General features: G+C 36.4%; 1 protein-coding gene across 1 annotated transcript in view; it reads right to left on the reverse strand.

The window, feature by feature from the left end:
- LOC137296881 (G-protein coupled receptor dmsr-1-like) overlaps positions 1-19920 on the reverse strand; it is an 83266-nt gene extending 63346 nt beyond the window's left edge. Inside the window, exon 1 of the mRNA XM_067828763.1 lies at positions 19690-19920. The gene's annotated coding sequence lies outside the window, so the exon portion shown is untranslated. The remainder of the gene's footprint in view (positions 1-19689) is intronic.
- Positions 19921-20587: the final 667 nt, after the last annotated feature.

Raw genomic sequence — 20587 nt, forward strand, 5'->3', positions numbered from 1 at the left:
CATCCATCTGGTGAATTTTCCATGTTTTTATATCATCAGACTTTGATATCATTGTTTTTATATCACCATCATGTAAATTTAGATCCAAAGTATGGATCAGAGTGTACATGATAAATATGACTGTTTACATTGGCACATTAATTTTCTGTCAGAGAATTTGTGAAAGAAATGTTTAGCTTCTTTGCATACTCTGTATGTGAGTCGAGAGGCTCCAAGGCTTATCAGACACTCGAACCAAGGGTGTTTGCAGATGTAGAAATGAATAATGAATGAGATAGGAAAATCAGTGCAAATGTCAGATGGAAATATACACACTTCATTTACTTGTTGATAGCTATCACTTGCGAACTGATAACACTCTGAATTCATATTGAAAAACATCCTTCCAAAGGAAGTGGATTTCATATGAAATGATATCTGTATGTCAAAACCAATGCGTTTTGTAATTGACCCTTGTCAGTTGTATTACCCTCATCTGATGATCAATTTTTATATTACCCTAATTAGCATATATCATAAATCACTTCAATCTTTGCCACATGTAATGCCTAATGGCAATGATGCTTAGAAACAATCTTACTGTTCAGCTCTAGAACAACTCTGCCTAATTTCAAATCTGTTGTAGTTATAAGGTGAGCGGTAGCAGTTGTGAAAGCATTTGTTCATGATGCCAAAAGACCAAGGTTCCATTCCCTCATGGGCACAATGTGTGATGCCCATTTCATGTTTCCCTCCTCATTATAATCACTGGAACATTGCTAAAACTGGTCTAAACCCTTACTCACTCACTGTTACTTACAAAGGGTTAACTGTATATTCGTCAGTTTCAACTTATCATGATATGCACAATAAAGATATCACATATGTTTCAGCAAATCAGCAAATACAACTAATGTTTCATTTGGGGTTATGTTTTCACTAAAGCACACATTTTGGTGCTTTTTGGGGGGTTAAGTCCCATCTGAGATTCAAACCCACTTCTCAGAATCAGGCCTCACCAACATCAATCACCAACACAAAAAGTCAGTGAGCATGTCTTCCACAATAATGGAAGTCGGACAACTGGTAGGCTATATCACATACTTTGTGTACCCTTCTGACATTTTAATGGCACTATGAAAGCAACACCTGATTGACGCCTCGGTTCCTTGGTTCGTGGTTCTCTAGCCATTCTGTCATTGTATGTACATGACATGGCTCTTCATCAATTTCAAGCACTTTTGTAACAGACAACTGCATTGTGGCTCATGCAGACTGAGACATGTTGTATACCTGTCAGTGTGAGAAATGTGTCTTGATGTCGATGAACAGAACAAGAGTCAGTTGTAATCTGTCTCCTATAAACATTTGAAATAGACGGCCTTGCTGGGATTGGAAAGGGATTTTCGTTGTTGCAACTGGCGTCTTCTTTCTGAAGACTATCTTTTGGATGACCGCGGCAGTAATTCTTGAGCATTAAATCCACTGCAATATCTGATTCAGACTTGACAGCCCAAATTGCTTTTACATAGGAATCATTGCTGTTTTTCTCATATCACTGTTGATACCAAACTCGCAAAATAACATATTTTTAGAAAAGAGCATTTTTCAACATACAACTACTACAAATAGTCGGTCTATTTTTGCCTTGAATGGACTTGGCTTTGTTTTGCCTTAAATGGACTTGGCTTTGATGTTGACATAACACATTTAGTGGTTTGTCGTTGTATGTATGTGGCAGGGATTTCTATAAATAAAATAAAGACTTCTCATCAAGAGAGATCATCTTCCTTAAATTTTGAATTTGAATTCATTTAAATTTTTGTCATAACAATTTTGATCTTGTATTTGCTGATCAAACACAATTAGCAATCTTTTTAAAGCTTTCACATTATATGTTCAACATCTCAACTTCAATGAAATACTGATGTAATCCATAATAACGTATGAATCTATAGCTGTGGCAAAACAGAATCGTTTTCTATTCGTGTGCATGCTTTGAGTTTTAGGAATTGGCGCGCAAAAATGTACCGCCTTTTCTGAAAGTTGGGGCAATTATATATTATACCAACACACAACAACTGGAAGGCCCAAGCATGGGAATTTTCACTGGTCAAGAATCATCAGAGTGAATTAAGGATTGATTGCCAACATCTTTGGATCATAATGTGGCAAAGGAAGGCATATCTATTTAGGATTTGATGCCCTGAAACGTCTTTTTAACAAACAGCATTTCAGAAACATTATCTGTATGAACTCTCACAGTTGTGAGACAGACGTGGGAATTTGATGACATTATGATTCGGTTAATCAGGCATCATTGGTTGCCATGGTAACAGCGGAATGTTCAACAAAAATCCATCTATATGAAGGTTGTTCTCATAAATATTGATCAAATTTAATGTTTGATAAAAGTGGTATACACTTTGCCAGAAAAAGAGTTTTCTTTTTTGTCGAGGAACAGAGAGATATTCATCAAGAAAATAGTTCATATGCCGCAAAAAGTCAAAGAGTGTTCTGGGACTCCTGATATATGTCAACCAATCATGTTCCAACACACTCAGTTTGTTTTATGCAGGAGGTATGGAATGTTTCTTGGATTATTTAGACATTCCAGTATTGACATCCCCATGGAGGATGGGGAGCTGCATATACATACACCTTGACATTTCACCAACATCAGCATCTCATCAATGTTTAAATGTTCACCCTTGTTGATTTGCCATTGAATAAATTTGACGACCTATTTTCAAAATTTCCACTACACGAATCTGATATCTCTTTAAACAAGAGTTAATTAAATTATGTGTATTGAATTATATGATTTAAATTAATTTGTTGTTATGGATTATTGAAATTATAAAATGACCAATCTGACTGTGCAGTATTCTGCCCTAGTATTAATACTAGCCCTTGATCTCACCCCTCCATCCCCAATCGCATTCATAGTTGACCCAACATTGGTCCAATGTTTGCCAGTGTTGGGCCAACTAGCCAACTATGAATGGAATGCTATCTGGGACATGGTAAACTATTATAATCCTATAGGTCACAAGCAAAACAGCAAGAAAACCGCAAGATCTTTTACTGCCCACATTTCCCTACTGCCTTGCTCTCTCTGTAATGTAGTCAGTCTCACAGTCCTTGAAACACATTAGTTTCCCTACTGCCTTGCTCTCTCTGTAATGTAGTCGGTCTCACAGTCCTTGAAACACATTAGTTTCCCTACTGCCTTGCTCTCTCTGTAATGTAGTCGGTCTCACAGTCCTTGAAACACATTAGTTTCCCTACTGCTTTGCCTGCAATCCTAAATGAAGCAAGTCTACATTTCCTTAGTTTCTGAATCTCCCAATTCACTGGAGCTCCTTTTAAATTTAGTCAGGTTTATTTGTTTCTCTTAGAATTATGTATATTTAAAGACAAAGCATTAGTCTATTTTACTCCAAGCAAACCTCATTCATGTTCCTTAATACAGGTATAAAAAACTCATCTAATAGACAGCAATATATGGTATGTTAAACCCCTGCTGCCTTAGGTCCATATTTCACACAAGGAATGGCAGTCAGGGATTAATCCCATGAACAGATAGTGAAGACAGCAGCTAGGTTGTTACTGATTCTTGACAAAAGTTGTCGACATGGTGATTAAATGGATGAGCTGACAGGAAACTCTGTAATGCCATTAAAAATCCAAGGCACCATGATTGAAATTGCACAGCATGACAAACACCAGCAGCCCATTTACACCCAGTGGCAGATGTTTTTTCCAAGTTTGACTTTTTTTGTAATCTAATTTATTTTTTCAAATTTGACTTTCATAAAGCGCTTGTATTTAAGGTCGCCCTCAAATATTAAAACTGTTTGCCCTCAAACAAAAAACACACAAAGAATGCTCAAGGAGGTCAAGACAGCTATTTTTGTCAACCTTTGAAACTCAGCAGCTATCTCTGATGAGTGAAGTGAAGGAAGTGTTTCACTTTACTTCTTTAAACACATTAACTGATGGGCTAAATGATATCTGAAATCTGAAAATTTACTTCAAGTAAAACTTGAAAAGAAATAGGTCATTTTGTAGTTATGCAGAATATTGAAACACCAGAACTGATGTTTTTTTTATTTACCTGCTTCTGAATTTGAAGTGAAACATGTAAGTATGAATATTGTAAAACATTATTGCAGAATTTTTGTTTTCAAGAATTACTTCAGGCAAGTTAGTAAGGAATTGTCACAAACTCCATCCCCAGTGTGGGTGATATTTTCTTACCTACCATTAACAACTGTTTCACCATTACAGAAGGAATGAGGACTTGCTCCAACACAACAAATTGAAATCAATGTAATTGAAAAATATTACATTGTGAAATATTTCATCAATGGGCATCACGGATGAGGTTGTAGCTCCCCATTATAAGACTTCCATTTTGAGTAATTGTTATGCCCAATTTTTAATGTACATGAATTGCTTTGACTGTTCAGCCCTTAATCATATTAAAAGCACAAACTGATTTTTTTTCTTATATTGATTAGCACTCTTTCAAAAGATAGTGGTTTGTCAGAAGCTGTAATATTGGAAGCCTGAGACTTAGATGGCATTCTATAGGTGTACCTTTTGTCTTTTACTTCCAATATAATTTCTTCCTAACAACTCAATTAAATCTGGTGATAGGGTGTTTTGTTCATATTAAAGTATAATAACCTTTTTGAAGTGGTATAAAAAATTCAAAGGAGTGTACAGGGAATTATAAAATCTATAAGTCATCTTTTTACTTTGAACAAAGTTTAAATACTATTCCCCCATGAACTACATATCACTGTGGGGAAAAACAATCCACTTTCACAATGTCACCCAAAATATGATTTATTGACTTCACAACATGGTTTCCCAATGTGGAGGGGAAAACTGACCTTTCCTATACATGAAACTGGGACTTAATTATCTTTGTTTGATAGAGGGACCTTGAGATCAACCATCTGGAGTTAGAGAGAAACTGGTCATACATATCCTTGTCACTTTGCTTGGATATGATTAACAGGAATCTGCAACTGTCATCTTCACCAGAGATCTGAAGCCTGACCAAATTGTGGCACTGTGAGAGACATGGCTGCTGGTTTAAATTATGTTTGATGATTTAACAAGAAAAATCTAAGTCTGTTTTTACTTGTTAATTTTGTGGTTACAATTTTAAACTTTCCTTATAATTCAATTATGGTTCAATTTTTATATGTTTGTTGATCAATAGTTGTATAGTTTGATGGAACTTTTAATTTTTTGGTTATTTTTCAGTGTTTTGACATTTTCAAATCATGATTCAGATCACAAATGACAAAAAGCTTCTGGTTCAGGAGCTTTCCAGAGAATGATTGTCAATTGCGACCACTAATAACTGACGCATCCAATTCTGTCTCTGTGTTTTTAGGTGAGGGTATTTTTGAAACTGTTATCTAACTAGGAAAATATATCTGATACTGCCACTATTCGCTGCTGCAAGACTCTTATGCTTGAATTGACTTCAATTCAGTTATCTTGTTGTGCACACAGATGCTTCCAAAAATTAATTTTGCAACGTCCATGATGACTTTTCTTGAGGGAATTGTCCAGTATATGTTTTGGAAATGCTTTCAGAAAATCCATGGTATTTCTGGGGCTGTAAAACTCCCTGAAGAGTCCAATCTTTTCAGGAAGCATGGAAGTGATGTTATAGCCTAATACAAGACTGAAAGATTTAGGACGTGAATTGAGTGAATGACTCTTGCTTTCAATATGTGTCTAACTTATGAGGGTGCATTCAAGTACAGGTATCTCCTAGAAACGTCAGCTCTTCTATAACCTGTGCTTGTTTCTGGTCAATGCTAACACAGTTTATGGATTGGTGGACATTTACTGCATTCCACATCTTTTTTAACTTTTATCTGACTTTTTTCACCGTTTTGAACTTCCTTGTCATTGGGTTGTTTATGACAGCGGAAAGTGAGTGCACATTTGCTGTGAACTGAGGTGAAAGAAACAAGGCTGGATATAGAATTGTATAGACCAACAGCAGTGGCTATGGAAGTTTGGAAACGGTTTACTTCATGTCAAGTTTATGTCTGTACTTTAATATTTTTGGTGCATGTTGCTCTAACGGTGAGGCAGTAAAGCTTATTCACTAAATTCATAGTATTCTTTAGAGCTTTTTTCAGAGTATTATTATTTTTTTCCTTTAAAAGCTTTTTTTTCCAAGGTAATGAAATTGATTTTTTGAATATTTTTATGGTCGTTATGTAGAGGTCTTGTATGGCCTTATGGCCTGTAGCAGCAAGTTTGAAATACAGAGTTACTTCCCTTAGTTGAAAGAGGATCAGATTCACCTAGATTATAATTCCTGGTTTGACACTACTGACAGACTTATCTTGATCCTCTCAGAGGTTAATGTTCAGCCCAAGTCTTCAGTAGGTGACTCCACTTCTTCAAAATGTTAAAAAATCATTGGACCAAATTATTTTGGGACACTAGCACAAGTTTCCCCCAAGAACCTGCAACTGGCTCCTAGTTTGTAGTTCTAAAATCTGCTTTTGTAGATTTCCTCTTTGTGGTAAGAGACTTCGACCAACATCACACATAATGATGTCTCATAGCTGTAATATTTGCAAATTACCATTGAACACCTGCTTATTCACTTCATGTATAGTAAGGGCAAGTCAGATATCCCAGTGGTTAAGGCATTGTCATACCAAAGGCCAGGATTCTAGTCCCACATGGGTACAATGTGTGAATCTGTTCTGGTGTGCCGCACTATAGTCGTTTGGAACTTATTCTGATGTGCCCTGATATTGTTAACATTAACATGTACATGGTTGGCGCCATGTTTTATGGTTGATGTTAGAGTTGCCTCCATGTCAATAGCGCTATTGACAACCATTAACACGTATCAGTACCCCACCTGGAGAAGTCATTTGTGTATAGTTGTTATACTTACAGGGGAATCACTTGAAGGTGGTACAAAAGGGATCCCTGGCCCTCATTAATGACAAATAAGCTCATCATCACAAGCACATGATGATCGAGCCATCCTTTGGCTGTAATAAATAGCTACAGCAGCTTCAAGTGAAAGGGGAAACGTTTGGGGAAATCAAAGAGATCCCTCAATGCCTGTTTCATAAGATAAAACCACATGTCTTTTTGTAGTTTGAGAGAAAATCAATAAAACTTTCACCAGCTGTTCTTGAGCACTAACTCACCATGATCTGAATGACTATAGTGTAGATGTTCCATGTTGACTTCAAGAGGACTTGCCTGTGGCTATATACTCAGCTTGGAAAGTTCATTATCCTGGAGGTGTAATATTATTGCTTATGAATCCAGGGCTTTGTGTTTGTTGTTTCAGGTAGACTGTGACACGGTTTGTGTTGTGAGCATCAGTGCGTGATTCCTGTGGTAGGGATTTAGAGTCTGTTTCCTCTTTTTCCCGGTACTTTCAGGTAGTTATACACCAGAGCCATTGCCAACAAAGTATTCTTGGTTCTTATGTTTCCTATGTCAGTGAAGCATGTGGAAATAGTTTGTTTTGGTAACAGATGTTATATCTGGATTGCACTTTCTCAGTAAAGTACAGAAGTTTGTACTTTTTGGAGTTAAGACCAATATTGGATTCAAACCCACATTCTCAGTGTTTGACACCAAATTCCAGCACATAAAGTCTAACTGACTCAACTGCCAATGAGCAGAGGAAAGTTGGAGGTTTGGTTCCTAACTATCATTCCAAAAGACTCATGATGTTGATCACTGGTTAGTCTGATCCAGACTACTATCACATAGATAGAAAAAAGAACACACAAACATTCCGAAAGACATTAAAAGATGGATGGTGTTAATCTTTTGGAGTATGTAAGTGAGTGAGTATAGTTTCATGCAAATTTTAGGAGTATTCCAGTAATATCAAGGCGGGTGACACCAGAAATGGGCTTCACACAATGTACCCATGTGGGGAATCAAACCCAGGTGTCCAGCATTATGAGCGAACATTTTAACCACTGCTATCCTACTGCCCTTCATTGAGCTGTGTGCATGATATCAGTCTCTGGGCTCATTCACAAACCTTTGTCAGACAGCAGGAAATTGATGGGTGTTACCTGAACATCAAACAAACAATATAAACACTCTGGGAAACTCCAAAAATGGGAAACTCCACTCTGGGAAACACTTCACACACTGTGCCCATATAGAGAATTAATCCTTGTGATGAACCAAGCCTTCAACCACTCTGTACCCCCTCTGACCCAGTAAAACAGATGAAAGCACTCTAATGATTATAAGATTGTGGACAAGTAGATTATAGGAAGCTTCCATTTAACTAATACCATATAGGATTAAGTCTTTGATATGATCAGCCGGCACCCACAGAACCTTGAGATAGATTTACAATAGTATTTTCATGTTGGGAGGCCATGGGTCCTGCAGCAATAGCGCTACAGATTTTGGTTCCTTATATTTCAGGGTTGTCTGTGTTTGTGTTCAGTGTAATGCTGTAAGTAATACCTAGATACAAAGCTATACAGTGCAGTTAACTATGGTTTTATCGCAATCCTTTTTAGTTCCGTGATATTTTTTATGATTTTGAGTGAGAAATGTAAATGTCAATTTCAAATTTGATGTTGTACATTTCAACATGTGTCAGCGTGGATATCTGGAGTGTTAGGTACACTTGGTTGGAGGTTTTCAAGGAGAATCACTCATTGCGTGAGGGCTATGAGGTAACCTGGTGGTTTCACACTAAAGAAGATCTTGGTTTGATTTCTCACATGAAGTAATCTCTCGTGCCCCTGCCATCAGTTTGGTTGAATATTGCTAAAAGAATATTGTTATACCTTACTGTTTCACTCAATCATTGTGTGAATCAAGTTTCATGGCTATAGATATTTGGCAGTAATCAACAACATTATCATTGGCTATTGATTAAGCCAGTGGCTATCGCAGGTCAATGTAGAGGTTTAATTGCCTGAGTATTTAGTATTGACCATTCATCCTTCTGTTCCACCAGTCAGTCTAAAACAGGAAAACACTTCAGAATAGCCCATATCACAAACCTCGAGTGTATTTATAGTACATTAAATTTTAATGAAGTGCTCCTAAAAGAATAGGAGAGAGTTTTATCTCAATAACTGAGTAAATATCTGACTGGGTTATTGATTGAGGGCTTGCACCGAAATCAAACCCAGCTGAATGATCCATTGAATATGGTAGTGCTTGCTGTTTAAGATCATAATCTGTGTCATTTATATGTGGAAGATAATAGGTGCCTGACAGCTGATCTACAAGTTTGATATGGGAATGTCTTGTTGGTGGCTCTGACGGTCATCACCTGTGACACCTGTCGTCAAAATCAGTGAACCTTAATGGATGTAGTAGTGCATTAAGGCATAGAGGGCGTTTATTTCAAGTATTTTTATCAGCTTGATGAAATCAACATGAAATTGATGATTGTAAATTGCATGGAATTTCTGTAGAATGTGTTTAAGTGCCATTACTGACATGAATATTCAAGACGGTTCATTGTGATATTTGACAGAAATTATTCCGCAAACGACAGTGAGAAAATGTATATGTATGTATAAAGCCAATTACTGACTTTGACAGATCTCAACCAGCATACTTCCTACGGAGTTGAAAATGAGAAAACTCACACGAAAATAACCATGGTACCAAAAGCCTTGTCGATGAACAATATCTCCATTATGAGAACAAGCAATGGAGTTAAATATGTGTAAATATGAAATTATTGTGAACAATGTATTGTTACCATTGCTGTTGATAGTGATGACTACCTAAGTAGACAATATTAGATGATGATTTTAAGATGCCATCATCAGCACCTGAATCTTTTTACATCTTCAAAAATGTATTTCTGTTTTCTTTGTTAATATTTATCATGTAGGTGTGAAAATATCAAACGTTGTACTTAATTCCTTTCATGTTATCTCTTTTAAGCCTTTTCTTATTTACTGAGTAATTTCTGTCTGAGTTTAGCAAGACAAAAACACAAGTCACTTCCACTACCATAAATATTTAACAATCAGCGCCAGAACATTTGCCACCTCAAACTGATTCCATTGGGTGTAAGAGGCGAAGTAGACCTTTTGGTTATAAGAATGAAATCGTTTAGAAATCAGATGTGACTCCAGGTGTTCATGTGTAATGATGTCCTGCTTCATCATTTGCACACTCTCAGACAATTTGCATGAAAATGTAAGTGTTTGTTGCCTGGTGCTACACAGCAGAACTGCCATACGACACCCGTCTGTCAACAAACCAGACAATCACGTGATTGATGGTCCAGAAAATTGAGTAACATGATAGCTCATCCATAAGAAATCTCCAGTCTTGTTTGTTTTATTACAACTACACGATAATTTGTTTATGAAGCATCTGTGTTGGAACAAGATGTATAGTTGATTTAAGTTCAACTGATGCAAAACTTCATCTCTTCCTTGCTGTTCTGAAATGTTTGTAAAAGTCATAGACTGATGAACAGATGAAGACAGACATATTTTTGCATCAAACTTTCAGAATACTTTTTTTAGTACATTCTATAAACTATACTATAAACTGTTTGCTGCTTGAATGGAGGCATCTAGTATTTGAATATTTTATAGACGTCAATTTATGAAAGAAAGTGAGAGTGAGTGAGTGAGTGAGTGAGTGAAGGAGGGCAGTGTTATGATGCTTTTAGCAACATTCCAGCAACATTATGGCAGATTGCACTAGAAATGAGCTTCACACACTGTACCCATGTGTGGAATCAAACCCAGGTCTTCTTCAGTTAACTATCAACTCGGTGTGATAAACATTGCTTAACTTCATCCAACCTAGCCATGTGCCACTAAGTATGTATTTCAGCTACTTAGACTTGTAGAATTTGTCAAATTGAACAGCTGATATGACAAGGTCGATCATCAGACTGATAAATATGCTGTATGTAAATGCGCTATTTATAAACACGATAAATAAGATCACCACAGCTAGGGAATCAGAGATTGATTTGTCCGTCCTGCAATCACTATATCTATATTCACAGAATACAAAGCTGGATGTGTTGTATCAAAACAGGGCAAACCGACCCAACCAGGCAATTATTCCTTGATAAAGAGGAAGTGAATTGGTTTTCCCAGTGTCGTTAGCAGTCATTCATCCAAATCGCAGTGCCTGCATTGTTGCTATGAAATCAGTCTGTAACAGTAGGATAAACCATTTCAGATTTCTGTACTTACTTTGACAAGGCTCGAGGTCTGTGGTAGAATGTGTCTTTAATATACACATGATGTTGTGAGAAGTAGGATGTGAAATGAGTGGCCATTTCATGATTGTTTTGTAGTTAGATGTTGAGATTTGGGGGAGCAGGGAGGAGAGGCGTTATGGGAATCTTGCTTGCCATTATTGTGAACAGTGGTATCATTTTGAAGCAAGGGACAGGTCATTCTTGCTGTGGGCGATGGTGGGGTTGGGGTTGGGGTTGGGGATTTAAACACCTGGCGTCATGATTTGTAAGCAGGGTCTACAGGAATGACAAGTCATGATTACCTTCTTTCTTTTTCTAATTTTATTGGGAATCTGGGTAATAGACAGGGCAGGTTATTCTTACCATTTTTGCAAACACCTGGTGTAATTTTGAAGCAAAGGTGTGCTTACCATTTTTTGGAGGTGAGGGCCATGACAAGGGCATGCTTAGTGATGAACTTTTTTATGAACACCTGGTGTCATTACTTGGAGATGGATGGGCTGGTAGTGCTAACGATTTTCACAAACATTTGGTGTCATCACTCATTGTCATATATCCTTTCATATAATTTTTCAACCATTTGCAACAAACAGAACTCTTTTGTCAGAGAGTCATGTTTATATTTTTCTCAAGTATTCATGATATTACTTTTATGTTCCTTGTATTCTTGTTTGTGACACAGGTGGCCTAGAGACAGTCATGTGCGGAGGTCATTGATTGATTTTTATATTAGCATCGTCAATGTCCCAAGTCTGCACCAGTTGCAATGATACAGGATAGCACACCTTTCATAATCCAACTCATTGTTATGATGCCTTAATGCTTTATACTGGCATATCGATTTCAGTCAAAACAGGCACCACTGGGCATTAATGCCAAAATAGCTGTGAAAACAATATGCATTTATCTTTGATGTCACAGGCAGGAGCTTGGGATGAGGGATTGATTGTTCTGCATACTTCAAATAACATTATATGTTCAACATGTAGACTATAGCTCATTCTCTGAAGATATGTGACTTGGATAGAAACAAATATGCCCATTTAAAGTGAAAAGGTACCAAAGAGAGATGGGAGATTCTTGAGGAAATCTAGACTTACTTACTTTAGCATTGCAGGGAAGATTAGGCTGTAGTAAAAAGATTTGGTCAAGCAACTGTGAGACAGACTGATTCAACACTATACAGGAAAGGATAGATCCTTTAATTTAGCCATGGATCCCTTATCTTCAATCAGGATATTCTAGAAAAGTGAAAAGGAATTTTGTATGTAAGGCAAAACAGCTTGAGAAGAAAGAATTTTGTTTTTAAGTAAAGTATTCTTTTCTTTCAATCTTAATGTAATGGCAAGTTGAACAGTCCTTTGAGAAAAGATGTCATTGTTTTTTTAAAACAAACTTTAAGGTGCAAACATTGCCTCCAAACAGTATGACTTGGGGTCAATTCAGATCAATTGTTTGAGCAAAACATTTGTGGATCCAGATGTCTTTAAATAGATTTGTAATATGTGTGGTGGTAAGATGGGGGTTTGTGTTTTATTCATGCTTATTGCAATCATTTTTTTCACTTGCTTCCAAATATATGGCTGCTTTACCAATCTGAACTAATGTTGCTTTTATAGTGCCAGTCCTCGGAGATACCATACCATTAAAGAACATTGGATACCCTATCAGACACAGCATACTGCTTCCAAACCAAACAGTCTTTGAGTTAACTGCTTAATAGGAGTGGTAGCGTAGCCTAGTGGTTAAAGCATTTGCGTCTTGTTGTGAAAACCTGGGTTCAATTCCCCACATGGGTGCAATGTCTGATGTCTATTTGTGGTGTCCTGTAACAAGATAATGCAGGAATATTGCTAAAAGTAACATAAACCCCTACCCACTTACTCACTATCTACTAAATGCTGTTTTGCATGGTAAAGTGTGCCAGCTTAACATCTTTTATGGAAGGCATTAATGTTTTTAGGGGGAAGGAAAGAATGTTTTGTGATGGTTGCCGATGCAAAGACTGACATGTTTCTGTCTCAAGTCGATTTACCAGATCAGAAAATCATGTTTATCTGACAGTCCCAGACAAGTTGAAATTAAGGACAACTACAATTACTTTGATGATTCCACTTTTTTCACTATGAAGATGGGGATCAAGTTTGAATGTCATTTTTACTAACTTAGCAGCTTAAAAATGAATTTATAATCCTGTTCATACAGATCCTTAAACAAATATGTCCAATATGGTCCATGCAAGTCTGTAATAGTAGTCCTGTGAAGATCCTGGGTAGAACAGGTCTTGACCATGGTCAGGCTCACTGATTTGGTTGGCACATGTTCCAATTTCCCATTTCACAGATCGAGGCTTATGATGTTAATCACTAGATTGTCTGGTCCAGACTAGATTATTCACAGACCACCGTCACATTGCTGGAATATTGCTGAGTGTGGCATAAAACTAAACTCACTCACTTATTGTAATAGTAAGGCAAGATTGCTGTACTTCCTAGAGTTTTATTAATGCTTTGAACTGTCAATGGATTGTTATTTTTGAGTTACCAACAGCAATTTATTGATGGTAGAAATTAAAACTATTGATGCATCAATGGTTTGTGTGAATATGGATAGTTCAGTAATTGACCTCTTTTTATAAATGCAGGATGTTTGTTTGCAGACTTGCAGCTTCATTGAGTTTATGTTTTGACCGTTTACTTAATCTGGATATATGTTTCTTGTCAATTAATTACTTTAACAGACTGATTCTACTTATTGTTACTTCATATAAACTATACATTCATTTGGAAAATTACTTCAAGGGAGACAATTCAAGGACAGAAAAAACACCATTGCAATAGTAGTGCAAAAGTTGGTTGCAACAGACTATCACTCTTGCACTAGTATTTTGCATCAGACTATCAGTATTGCAATTGTTGTTTGCTATTCAATAGTCAACCTAGTACTTATAAAAGAAGAGAGCCCCACAGCCTGTTAAAAAAATGTTCATTTCAGAAACTAGATATTAATGTACTTGTTTATCATTCTGTGTAGGTTGATTCATATCATTGCTCGTGTTTCATTCCCTTTTTGGTCGTTGAAACACAATTGTCAGTATACATCATGAAGAAATGCCCTGACAATTCATAGAATATCATAGGCAGATCAAAAGGGGGTAGGTCCCTTATGTAATGAAAAATTTATCAAATGACATTTAAAACTACATGAAAATGGGTGAAGAAGAATTGTACACCCACCCATTCTGAACTGTTCAAGAAACCTTTCTGAACTGTTCAAGAAGCCTTGAACTTAGCATCCCACATTTCACAAAATCTATCTGCCCTGAAATGTACCGCTGATAACTTCTTGAAATGCAAAGAACACTTCTTTCTTAGCAAAGTACAGACATTTTCTTAATGTACAATTAATGTTCAGATTTACCATTAAACTGTAACTGGAATACATCAAGTCATATTTAGGCATACGCTGTCAGAAGACACTGAATAAACAAGTATGATTAAATGATCTGTTCCTGAAACTTCCATTATAAAATCTATTCCAGTTTGACACCATGTCTCTCAAGGCATGAGATGCTGTTTAACGTTAGCATCAACACGAGTAATATGACTTGATGGAAAAGGTAATTGCAGCTTAAAAAGTTCAAATGCTATGGCATCTGCTGTTTGCATAGATTAAAGGTGGATGTACCTTCTAAACTGATGCTGAATGGGGTCTTGTTTAAATGTCAATACTTGAGGGACCTTGGGAATGAATGTCTGGCTTCCATATTTCATAGGTATCAAAAAAAGAGCTCACAAACTTACTCATATGATCATATATTGCATTCTTTCATGGAAAAATGTCAGGAGCTGGGGTGTCAGCAGAGGTGAAGACAGAATCTAGCTCTTGTTCATTCCAAATGAAAGGGGTGCAAATGCCGCTTTCAAACTCCATACAAAGAGTCACATATTCCATATATGGGAGGAAGATTCCATATGAGATACAAAATCCATACAAAGGATACAAAATCCATGAAAGAAGCACACAATCTGTGTAGAGGGCAATTGAACCCATATAAGGAGTCACAATCCATATAAAGGGCCGTACAAAATGGGCCACAAAATGCATATAAAATACACAAAATCCATCAGAGAGGACAGAGAATACATTTAAAGCATGCTCTGGTAGCTGGATTATTTACCCAATCAGTGCATCAGTACACAGTTTTCACTTTCAACTCCCTAAGGAGTATGCAACACAAATGTCACTGAGGCATAAAAGGTTACCAGTCATGTTGCAATAATATCATTCCTGGTACCCATTCTGTGAAGGAGCTACATAGTCATGTTTCAAACGAAGTAGCTTGCCTGAGGATATATATGCTGCAGACTTTCTATTTGGGAAGAATGAAAGACCTAAAAGCTCCCATGTACTCCCATCCTCTAATTTTCAACAGAATTGGTAACGTCATCTGTGAACTGTCCTCTTTAAATAGGATGATTTTGATTCTTGATTCTTTCCATGTTAAGTTATCAAGCTGTGATGTAAGAAATAATGACTAGTGACTGTCTTCAGAAAGACTGAAGTGCCTGGTGCCTCTGATGGTCAAACAAGGTTCTGTCTTCATCACTCATTGCCTTTTTGTGAAGAAATAACCATAGTACCATCTAATAACATGAAGAGACCATAAGAGTCATATCAACCATATTGTTCTACAAACCAACAGACATTCTTTGCAGATATTTCTTTTCCCATCTCAGCCATTTGTAAATACATATGTCAATGCCATTCCACATTGCCAATATAAATGACACTTTGTGCTCATGATATTTGTTTTGGGTGGTTATGTCCTGTAAGAAATCAAAACTTCCAGATGAGAGTGACTGCGTTTTGGTTTATGCAACTTGTATCAATATTCCAGCAATATCACATCAGGTAACACCAGAAATGAGCTTCACACATTGTAATGTTGTAGGGAATTGAACCTTTGCCATCATCATGATGACTGTACAAGGCTACCTGACCACCCCTTGGAATAAGAATTTACATCATAGACACAGCCTGACTTTGGTACTTTGTGAGCGGGAGGCTGATTCTAGATGTGATTTCCTGCATGATTCATTCAGTTATTATATAATTTGAAACTTTACACTCTGCATTCTGTTTAACATTCAATGTAGCACAGTTAAATCTGCAGGGAAGTCAGTTAAACATCCAAAACATAATATGCTTGTCTCCGGAATGACAACAAGAAATATTCCAGCTCCTATGAAGCTCATCAGGAATCACTGTTCAGTGCCACTAATGGCAGTAATATCAATAATTTGAGTCCATTTTCAAACCATTGAGAGATTTCTAACTCTTTTCAGAAAATGAATTTGACGACATTCTGATAAATGTACAGGAATAAGACAAAGTTTGTAAAGCTGATTTTCAGTTTTATTTACACACAGAATTCCGTGCTAATAGTATGGTAGCTATATAGAATTGAAAATACATTATTATGTATCTACTGAAATATAGGATTTCTCCTTTGAAGAGTCTTATAATGAATACAATCATTTTTGTGAGACCTCTGGTCAGATGTCATAAAAAGTCTGGATCTGAAAATTCAATGATATATTTTGCACAATTATACTCCCACCATATAAAACCTATGCCTATTTGACATACACTTCCGAGAAATATAAATCTGTCTCTTGTCTTAAAAAGGTAGTTTATTGTTTTAGACTCTTCCTACTTAAAAGTTTTTTTCATTAGTTCTATATCTATTTGAATCTATACTTGATTGAGATTATTTTTAGGCTTTAATAAATATTTCAAAGTTGACCTTTCATGTTAAAATTTTAAGTTTTTAGATTGAAAATCTATTTTAGAAAATAGTCGACTCAGTGGAGCCTCATTTAGATAAAATTTGATGCATGTAAGTTTTTAAGTTATACATGAAATATCTGAAGTGGCGTAAGATGATATTTATTCATTCATTATACTTAAAATAAAAAAAGTTTGCAGGAAAAGAATTTAAATGGGATCTTACAAAGGTATTCTGTCTCTTGTTTGAAGACATATAACACTGCAGTGTCTTAAGCGGTGCAAATGATTATTACGATCAAATACAATTGTGAATTTTCTGAATTATTACTTTTTAGCAAATGAAAAAATATAAATACTTTGTACATGATAGACCAAGAAAAATGTGTTATATGTTCTCAAGACATATTAAAAGACAAGCTGCAGCTAACTGAAGTGAACTGACAGATCTTGTACAAAGTGTGATGTTCAAAGCAGCTCGTAGCATGGTAGCCCCTTTCAGGCTATGAGAGAGACCTAAAGCAGTATTCATGTGTGTCTATGTCACAACAAAAACATCACAGTGTGTTCGGTGTAAGACTATGCTAGCCTCTGGCAAGGCATACTGAGAGCAGGGCCTGCTTCTGAGGAAACCAGAAGCTGTATTAGCTGTTAGTCCTTGAAACTGAAGATTATGCTCTTTTGGAAATTGGGTTTTATTTAATGAAAATTCAACTAGAAATTCAATAGATTTAGCTTTCTCTTTGAAATCAAACCTTGATTGATTGACACTGTTTTCTGTTCGTATTGATCTTAATGTGTTGTTCAGGCTTGCACTTTTTGTCAGTCGTATTTCATTTTCATAAATTTACAGATTTAATGATCCGGATGTTTATTCAGGCTGATCAGAAGGAGAAGTATCTTTTTTAATGGCTTTTTTGGAACGGGTTATAATGAAATATGTTATCATCAAGTAATAAAGCTGTTAGCTTAAGCAAAACATTTCTCAAGCTATTGATAACATTTGCTTTAAGTATTCTCACCTGAATGTGCTACAGGCTCCTTCCGAGAATGTAGCAGGTCGTAGCAAATTTGATCTTGCATCTGAGGTTATTAAGTTGTGTGAACACTTGACGTATTCGAAAAGGATAATTTCAAAATGATTATAAGCATAGCTGACACACTAGGGCATATTGCTTTGTTCGTTTATGTATTCAGCGGATATTCTGGGTGTTTACTTTCCTTTGATCTTACCGTGTCAGTGTGTATATTGATCAGGGCAATTGATATCCATGTCAACTTTATTCTCAACTCTCAACTTTCTTTCAGTGAAATGAAATGACCTATATGCTTGAAATGTTGGACAAGACCTTTCATGGGCGTGTCATCAGTCAGTTACAGCAATTACCTCCTTTAATTTCTCCTCAGCAACATTACTTTTGATGCCTTTGACTATTCATGAAGGTTATGAATAATTATGAGCTGTTGTATTCATTTAAGTAATACCTTTAAGAATCTACATTTGTAAAAATTTTATCATCTTTAATTAAATTAGATATAGATTTCATGAATTATGATCATCTGAGCTGGATGTAATTGTTTTTTTAGTGAAGGGTGGTAAGAGCGAACATTTCAGACAATAAACCAGTCTTTATAGGTTCATGTTTTGCAAGATTCTCATCACTGAAAAGACATGTTTATTGTTTGTAGATTTCAGTGTGCATTTCAAGGGTTCTTAATAGTGATTAGCATGTTCAGATCTTGACAGTGCCGTACATTTCGCTGGCTTCCCACCATCTGTGACCACACCTTTGCAATCAATTAATGCAATTTACAATTTTCAAGAGCAAGTGGCGGTCCTTCAATAAACATCATTTGCCAGCTAACAGACATGTTTAATGAAATTGAGGTGCACTTTGTCTCTGTTAATCTGAGATGAGAGGCAAACCCAGGACATACTTGTCAATCATTAATGGAAATTGACAGATTGTTCATGACATGCCCTGATATGTGTATCCCTGAGACTGAAATTGACATCGTTTGGGGCTCAGTCAAGCAATTGATTTGCAGTGCTATTCTGTGCTACATTCGTCAGTTTGAGACTCTGTGGACAGAATATCATCCATGAATGTGCAGCCTATGATCATGAATCTATGACACCACTGTAAACTATTGTTTCTTAAAACAGAACCTATGTTATGAGACTTATGTTGAATGCCTGTAGTTTATGAGCTTGAAACATTGATAATCAGACCTTAATAGCTTGATAATCAATTTGATAATGATTTGAATGAAGTGTTTTACGTTACTATTCAAAGCATATTGCAGGATATGATAATACCTAATGATAATGATGGTCAAAGATGTTAGTGAAAGTGGTATGGTTGATGAAATTGACATCTATAACATTAATTACAATGCCACTTAATTTCACACTAATTAGTTCATGTGTTAGTCCTGTAACCATATTATTATGAAATGTAACATAAAATATGAATTTAATATTAATAGAAATAATGAATCTTTGGAGTAATAACTGATGCATAGATCAGTAATATGACAGGATGAGAAAAAAAGTTGCATGTTTTACAGTGAATGAAAGAATAAGAAAAAAGGGTCCCATAGATGTGGTTGAAATAAGTGACAGGTTTGAGGCAATGGTTTGAAGGTAACACAACTGAAATACCTACTGCAAAGTTTCCACTCTGGTCGGTCGTGTAATTCCACATCCACACACTCATCATGTCAAAGTTTCCAAACTCCCAACAATGGCGAACATTAAGACACCCAGTTGACATAAGGACACCTTGTCTGTTTTGTTAGTCTACAAACTCCAAGGTAGACGATGGTACCTCCCTGTACAATTTATACCACAGGTCTCGTCTCCAGTATACGGTTTGATGGTGTGTGCACGTCAGTTTGGTTTGAGAGTTTCACGGATTACACTGTGATAAACACGGCCTGGCGACTTGCTGCCAATCATTGGCTCTGATACCACTGTGATCACTCCCCCTCGATCAACAAGTCGAGTGAGGAAGGAAGGCTATTCCAGCAGGCAGAACTCAGGACTTGCTAGTGGAGTCTTTGGCTGCCTCTACAGTTATTGACAATGTCTGGTACTATTGATAATTACTGCACGTGGCTTGTGCCACTGGGGGTGTTCTGTACGGCTTCTGATGATGCAGCCAGTTGGTGAGGAGAGGTGGGATATTGTAGTAGGAGAGATCGCTGCTGCTGTTAGTGCTGATCATGTTGGTTTAGTCCAGTTCAGTATCCTTAACAGGTGTGGATAGAAAGTGAAAGTGGTTTTGCCTGAGAATGTATGCTGATAATAGTATGTAGGGAAACCAGAGTCTTGTTGATGAGTGTAATATCTTAGAGATAACAGATGATATTCTTGATTGCAGTTTGTAGGTGACTATTGGATATGGGTGTGAATATCCTTCAACTGTAGTTATTGATTGATTTCTAATTTGAAGTGAACATTGATTGAACATGTTCTACAGCATACTGACATTTCATACAGAAATTAACATATGTAGAGGAATTTTTAATGCCGTAAATCTCGCCTAGTTTGAAGATATTTTC

Source organism: Haliotis asinina, chromosome 9 (genome assembly GCF_037392515.1).
Source record: "Haliotis asinina isolate JCU_RB_2024 chromosome 9, JCU_Hal_asi_v2, whole genome shotgun sequence".
NCBI classification, from domain to species: Eukaryota; Metazoa; Mollusca; class Gastropoda; order Lepetellida; family Haliotidae; genus Haliotis; species Haliotis asinina.